Below are 6,965 nucleotides of genomic sequence, written 5' to 3' on the forward strand. Positions count from 1 at the left end.
TCTCTGATTCTAGGAGGGGCTTGCTCTTCTCCTACTGGCTTCATTGCAGCTCATGTGGTGATCCTTTGAAATGGATGCCTGAGTGGAGGGGAGGGAAGAGAAAGTGATTCATAGCTAGGCCCAACCCTAGGAAAAGGCTTACCTGGGCTTGGAGCATTGTGGTCTGAATGGTTTGTAAATTCCCCTTGGGACATGTGGATTCTCACGACTTATTCCACCAACATGAGCGATTTTACCATCTCTGCCTTCTCTTCTCTTTTAGACGTCAGGAATCTTGGACCTGTTCTTGGAGCAGAGAATTGAGTACCTTCCTCAAGTGCACGTAGGTTTTCCACAGGTTTCTGCCATTATCAGCGAGGCTCAATAAATCTCGTGATTGTCTTTCTTGCCTGGGATCCTCTGCAGAAGTCTCCATGCCAGTATTCTCCATTGTAGGAGAACAACCATCATCAATTTGTTCACATCTCTCCTCAATCCATGCAGCCAAATTTTCTGCCAGGTTCTCTTCGTGTCTCCCATAAAGTCGACTTCTACAGGACTGGGCATGTCTAAAAGTACCTCGGAGCCTCACCAGTAAGCTGATGACAGGCAGATCTTCCACTGTCTGACTTTTCAATTTCTAGAAACTGACCCATGATCTCAGGCCACTGGGCAGCAACAGTATCTCGAACTTACAGAGCTTCCTAAACAATAGACTTAAGCCAAGCTCCACAGAGTGTGGCAACCCCACCATGACACTGATCCACCCACCGAGCTCTGCCAAGTTACCTTGGAACCACCAGCTCATAACAAGCCTCGTGGAACAAACCAACATTCCACCTGGAATCTAACCAGTAACTGCCATCCTCAATTGTTGCTGCATTTTTACAGTGTTGGTGAAGGGGCTGCATCAGACGACAGGTACTTAAGGTAAAAGTGATTCTCTCCATTAGCATCCCATTGTCCTTAATTTCCTACCCTCTTTCCTTTAGTTAAGTTCTCTAAACACAGAACAACTGGAGGGAAGTGTGATAAGTTTATGGTTGCATTCATCTTAAAACTTTCTAACAGTTAACATTACAAAAAGACCCACTAAAGGAAACATATGTTTGTGTAATATCCATTCACCCATAATATATATCCGTCTGTTGATTTTCTGCTGAAAGACCCACAGTCACAGAACATGGATCCATTTGTTTCGTGGGGGCTGAAAATCCAAGAAATGAAACCATTCCCAAAATACACTTTACTGTCTGTCTCTCTTACTCTTAGAACAGTTTTGTAGAGCTGCTTTTCTTTGTTATAGATGTATGCCATTTAATCTCGTCGTAGTGTGGAATATGCCATTCATTCTTCATGTTGGAAGACTTTAAGAATATATCACGGAGTATGAATCCATTATATTCAAAATAGGCATTTGGGTTAGGTCACGATGTGCTCTTATGAATCAATATTTATGAATATTAATGCACGCATCTGTTTTCTGAATACAGGTATGTTGAGTACATGCAAGCACTGATACTGGGTCGATGCATGCTGAATGATCCTTGACATCACTTTGCATATTTTCTTTTGAATTATCACGGTTCCTGTGGATATTATCAGCCAACAATACTCTTTTGGTGTTTGTTTGTTTGTTTGTTTGTTTGTTTGTTTGTTTGTTTGATTGCTTGTTCTTAGATTTGCAAACACATTCGTCCTTGCATCTCTCTGTTTGCTTTAAACAGAGAGTCATATAAGATGATTCACTTATTATAGGGCTGAAAATCCCCTATGTTTTCCTGCTTCCCTCTCCCATCTTTAGGGTTTTGATGTCCTCCTTGCCTTCTTCTTGTTTATTGTCTGCAACTCATGGCTCTTCTTGCATTTCCAGTGATGGTTTTCTTATTTCCATTTCAACTAGCTTCTTTTCTATTCAGGGTAGTATTCTGAATCTTTCTTTTAGGAAAAGTTTCAAACTGCTGAATTCTTTAAAGTTTCCAGGTATCTGAAATTCTCTAGCTCTGCCGTTATTAGAAATGGCGGTCTTGTTGCATAAGCTACCCTAGATTGCAGCTGTTTCTCATTCACGATTTCATCTAAGTCCTGGCACTCCTTCTTATCCTGCAATATTTCTGCCGAGATATAAGCTGAAACCCCTCTGGAGGTTCTGTTGTGACTTAGTTGCTTCCTTCTAGGTGCATTGGTAATCACTGTGTAGATCATGAACTTTGTTGATTTGAATGATAATACAGCTGCTTATAGGTCTATTGGGATTCCACATAATTTGGATGCTGTTTGCTTACTTTTTTTGTATAGATGATTGCTTCTTCGTTTTCAGCAATTTTCTGTCTGATTTTTTTCCAAATATCTTTTCAGACTGAATAATCTTTTCTTGCTTTTAACTCTGGGACTCTTATGAATCCTAGTCTTTCATGCTTTGTCTTAACCCAGGATTCAACAGCAATGTTTGCGTTGGTTTTCCTTTGCTTTTCTATGTCATTTTCTGATCGAGGGATTTCAGTTCCCCTGTGTTCACAGTCATTCACGAGTCCCTCTGCATTATCTAGTCTGCTTAGGACTGATTTTAGCCCTGCTATTATCTCATCCATTGAGCTTGCTGATTTTATTTTGCTCGTCTTTAGAGGGTCTCTTCCCCTTTTCTGGAATTCTGACTTTTGTGATTCTGAGACACTGTTGTTCTTCAGTGTTTCTATCACCTCCATTTTAAATAAATGTCTGATAGTGTTTCACAGTCTAGTTGTTTGAAAGCTTTTTTTTGAACCTTCAACCTCTTTGGAACTACAAATGTTACTTCCTGTTTCTTTTACTATACTTCTTTATCTCTACTGGTCAGTTAATTTCAAGTATCTAATGTAGACTTGTAGGGCTTTTTAAGTGAAAGTTTAAGTCTCTTGTGTATACAAAGTTCCATGATATTTGTGTGAGGACAATTTTTCCTACACATTGATGCCATGTCATTTTCCTATATGTGTTGTCTTGTATATATCTAAATGCTGGTGATGCCTTTGCTGTGATGAACACAGCATACTCTTCGTTTTGTATAACCTCAATTTACTACGCTGATGTCACTGTACTGAAAGTGCACAGGACTGTTTCTCTTGTGGAAATGAAGCATGTAAAGCTTTTCAGCTCTGCAAGCTGTTGAATGTCATTTTGGAGAGTTTCAAAAACAGTATCATGACTGTGAGCTTGTCCTTTCTATTTCTATGGGAATGTACCAATGTTATGAGTTCGTTCCAGAGCATCTCTGTCTACAGAAAAACCTGTGGAAACATATCTAAAGATGTCATGCATCAGGACCTGCAGTCATTATCACAGTGCCCCAGCTAGGTATCCTCCCTGAAGTACACTGTCAGTAACATTGAAAATGTAGCATTAACATTTGGTAGATAATGGTGAAGTAAATGCTTCATCTTCTCACGTTGTGAACCTGGACCACTGTTCTTTGTTCTCTCATCCTTGTGGCTTTGGACCATGAAGGCAACCACAGTGCTGTCCCGCATCCTTTGCTTCATAACAAACCGTAATCCCAGTCCAGTCTATCAATATAGCAGATCCTGAGTCTTTGGAAAACGATTTATACACCAAGGCCCCCTGGATTCCTCAGACCTGATGCTTAATATCTCTAATTAGACCCCACACATGCTCTATTGGCAAAATTTCCAAATTGGACCCTGGGCCTGCAGATGCAGTGCATGTGGCCATGGGACCTTTCGAGAAACTCAACCTCATGCGCCTGGTTTGTTGCTTTTTCATTGAGTTCCCAGGTCTGTTTCCTCTCTGGATAAGGCCAACCACAATCCACAACACACTCCAGTTCCCTGATACTCAGCGTGTGCCATCACCCATAGCCCTATCCCTCATTGTTCATAGCCAAAATGAGCCCAAATTTGGCAGCACTGATGTTGGTCTCAGAATCAATTGTGGGGATATTTTGTGCTGATTTCTTTGAGTTCTGTCAGCCAAGCATCTGCTGTGCACTCTACTAACACTCAGCGCATCGCTTTCAATCCCATGTGTCCTGTCCGCTTGAGAGTGTGAGTCCAAATAAAACAGGGTTTCACCTTTGCTGCTCCATCAGCAGAGGTCAGGTCCTCCACTGATTTCCATTCTCTACAAGGCCTTTTTCTCTTTCCAGGTTTTCTGAGGCATCATTCTGTCTTTGGAAGTAAGAGACCACTCTTTGTCAAGTGTCCTGGACCATGGGCTGGGTGAGTGGATGTTTATCTTGCTGTGTACATGGGAGCGAGTGGGCATTATTTGCACAGGTACTCTGCCAATTGGCTATGAATAAATCAACACTTTCCATATATAACACACAGAAATGTGATTCTTGTTTATCTCTTTTTCTATAAAGCCATGGTGGGAGGGATTCTCCAAAGAATCCAGTTTTGACATTGTGTTGATACCTCAGTTGCAGTCTTTCAAAATGTTAATAGAACTGATGTACAAATTGGGGATTTATATGAAAATGAAGTTAGTTTTTGAAACATACTAAATCTACCTACAAGCCAGACTTGTCAAATTCAGGTAACATTTTGTCAGCTCTAAGGGAAACATAGACAGATAGAATGTAAAATAGCAGTCCAAAATGATGAAGGTGTCATGTCAACTGTTTACTGTTGATGTCTGCAATACAAACAGTAACCATGAAATAAATATTGGAAACATGAAATAACCCCAACCCAGTGTTTCCATTTTGCATGTGATGCCCTTTCTCCCAGTGACTCATACTGGCCAATGTTGTCATTTCAATGGGTAACAATTCTCTCTAGGAAGACACAAGCAACCCAAACCACTTATTTAAATATAGGCTTGGTTCCAAAACACCTAGAGGCATTATAGCTATGAGAAAACTGCTGCAGCTTTGCTAGACTATTGAGAAACAGGTTCTCTTTTATCAACAATGAGAAAGGTAAATCATCTGATCATGTTGGGTAAAACAATTTAAGCCAACTAAGTGGGCACCCCGTGATATACTGCACCCGGGACTTGAACGAAGGGAAAAGACGGTCCACATAACTTGTGTCCTTATATGTATATGGCGACTTTTACACTTCAGTTCACTAACTGACTTATAATAGTTACCTATACTGTCTTGAAAAGCTGAGGAAAAATACTTATTCAAGTTCAGTCAAATAATCCCCTCGCTTGCCAAACTATCTTCACCCAAATAAGATGTAACCCCAGCACTTGCTAAATCAAGGGGTAGATAATCATTTCTTTGTGTGAGCTATATATTGAAACCCTATCTATTTTATTCGAGAGTATTTGACCTTTGAGGAGTTCAGTGTTGTGCACAGAGTGTGAAGTTGGAGGAACTCTGGTTCTAGGAGGGGCTTGCTATTCTCCTTCTGGCTGCATTGCAGCTCAGGGTCTGATCCTTTGAAATGGATGCCTGAGTGGAGGGGAGGGAAGAGCAATTGCTTGATAGCTAAGCCCAAACTTGGGAAAAGGTTTATCAGGGCTTCATGCTCTGTGGACTGTGAGATTTGTAAATGCCCCTTGGGATGTGTGGATTCTCACGACCTCTTCCAGGAACATGAGTGGTTTTATCATCTTTGCCATCTCTTCTCTTTTAGACGTCAGGAGTCTTGGGCCAATTCTTAGAGCAGAGAATTTAGTACATTCCTCAAATGCACGTTGACTCTCCACAGTTTTATGTTAGTATCAGCGAGTCTCAATATGTCTCATGAATGACTTTCGAGCCTGGTATTCTCTAAAGTAGTCTCCATGAGAGTATACTCAATTGTAGCAGAACAACTCTCATCAATGTGTTCGCATCTCTCCTCAATCCATGCAGCCAGCCTTTCTGCCAGCTTCTCTTCGTGTCTCCCATAAAGTCGACTTCTACAGGACTGGGTAAGTCTGAAAGTACATCAGAGCCTCACCAGTAAGCTGATGACAAGCAGATCTTCCACTGTCTGCCTTTTAGTTTCTAGAAAATGACCCGTGATCTCAGGCCATTGGGCAGCATCAGTATCTCAAAATAACACATATTCCTGAAGAATACACCTAAGCCAAGCTCCACAGAGGGCAGCAGCCCCTCCATGACACTGATTCACCCACAGAGCTCTGCCCAGATAACTTGGATACACCAGCCTCAACAAGCCTCGTGGAACACACAACAATTCCACCTGGATTCAAACCGGTAACTGCCATCCACAATGGTTGCTGCATCTTATCAGTGTTGGGGGAGGGGCTGCATCAGACGAGAGGTTCCTAAAGTAAATGTGATTCTGTCCATTAATGTCCCATTGTCCTTTATTTCCTACCCTCTTTCCTTTAGTTCAGAACTCTAAACACAATACAAACGAAGGGAAGTTTGTCCGTGATATGTTTATAGTTTCACCCGTCTATAAACTTTCTAACAGTTAACAGTACAAAAAGGCCCAGTATAGGAAACATATGTTTGTGTAATATCCATTCACCCATAATACATATCTCTCTGTTGATTTTCTGCTGAAAGACCCACAATCTCAGAACATGGATCCATTTGTTTCATGGGGGCTGAAATTCCTAGAAATGAAACCAATCCCAAACTGCACTTTACTGTCTGTCTCTCTTACTGTTACTACAGTTTTGTAGAGCTACTTTTCTTTGTTCTAAGTGTATGCCATTTATTCTCTTCTTAGGGTTGAATATGTCATTCATTCATCCTTTTGGAAGACTTGTACGGCTGTATCATGGACTATGAATCAATTTTATTCAAAATATGCATTTGGGTTAGGTCACGATGTGCTCTTATGAATCAATATTTATGAATATTAATCCATGCATCTGTTTTCTGAATACAAGTGTGTTGAGTACATGCAAGAAGTGATGTTTGGTCAATGCGTGCTGAATGAACCTTGACATCACTTTGCATATTTTCTTTTGAATTATCACGAACCTGTGGATATATATCAGCCAACCGTACTCTTTTGGTGTTTTTTTGTTTGTTTGATTATTTGTTTGTTTGCTTTTTCTTTGATTTGCAAACA

The 6,965-nt window shown here is 40.7% G+C and overlaps 1 long non-coding RNA gene across 1 annotated transcript; it reads left to right on the forward strand.

Moving 5' to 3' along the window:
• Positions 1–272: 272 nt before the first annotated feature.
• On the forward strand, positions 273–6,019 carry LOC141575464 (uncharacterized). Its single transcript, XR_012503061.1, has 3 exons — positions 273–909; positions 4,121–4,193; positions 5,786–6,019. It is a non-coding gene; the product is annotated as an uncharacterized LOC141575464 (long non-coding RNA).
• Positions 6,020–6,965: the final 946 nt, after the last annotated feature.

Source organism: Camelus bactrianus, chromosome 3 (assembly GCF_048773025.1).
Source record: "Camelus bactrianus isolate YW-2024 breed Bactrian camel chromosome 3, ASM4877302v1, whole genome shotgun sequence".
Lineage (NCBI taxonomy): Eukaryota > Metazoa > Chordata > Mammalia > Artiodactyla > Camelidae > Camelus > Camelus bactrianus.